The following is a 978-nucleotide window of genomic DNA, read 5'->3' as shown; positions in this document are numbered from 1 at the left end:
GCGATCGAGCTGGAGGGGGATCTGGCATGGGGGGGGGGGAGGGATAGAGGGGGGAAGGTTAGCAATGGCGCACCTTCTCCTGGTGCGCCATTAGTAATTTTTCTTGGACTATTATTTTTAGTTGCATCTAATAATTTTTTAGAAAATGAAAATCAAATTTGAAAACATTAATGAATGTGGAAAAATATCATCAAATTTGTTATTTCAAAATATTTATGAATATGAAAAAATAACATCAAATTTGTTTTTTAAAAATATCATCAATATTTTTTTGGATTTTTAGTTGCTTTCATTTGTGAATTGGTAAAATATTTATGAATATGAAAACATTTGTCGAAATACAATCGAGAAATGAAGGCTACAATTTAAATACAATCTATCTTAGCTAGGTATCTGTTCACAGTCTTCTTGCCCTTATTTTTCGCAAATGCAGTTCTTCTCTTGAACGGACATCCTTTAGGTAGGGCGGTCCTGCTTCTTCTTGTGGTGTATGCTGGTAATTCATCGTCGTCGTCATGTTCCATCTTTGGGTCGCCGTACTTGTCGAAGTCTTGCTCATTGGTGACTCCATCCATTCCGATGATCTTCCTTTTGCCTCTCCTCACGACAACACGACTCGGCTTTGACGGGTCGGTAATGAAGAGGCATTGGTCCACTTGGGAAGCCAGTACCCATGGCTCATTTTTCGTGGTGACGTTTGCACCCGCGGTCTTGGATTTGGCTTCGCGTATAACCATGGTGGTGAAATACCGGTCTTCTTTTAGGACGCTCTTGGCCCATCTGACACGGAACATCGGGACCTTCTCTCCAGCGTAGCTTAGCTCCCAGATCTCCTCGATCCTTCCGTAGTATCTGTCCTTGTCGTTACGGTGTAGGATTCCATCGTTACCCCGAAGTTCTGATAACCATCGCTCTTCATGTCCTTTCCCTCGGTGTAGAATGTGTAGCAGTTGATATCGTATGCCTCATACGTCATCA

The sequence above is a fragment of the Triticum dicoccoides genome, chromosome 3B (assembly GCF_002162155.2).
Source record: "Triticum dicoccoides isolate Atlit2015 ecotype Zavitan chromosome 3B, WEW_v2.0, whole genome shotgun sequence".
Lineage (NCBI taxonomy): Eukaryota > Viridiplantae > Streptophyta > Magnoliopsida > Poales > Poaceae > Triticum > Triticum dicoccoides.
This window is presented reverse-complemented; position numbering follows the sequence as displayed.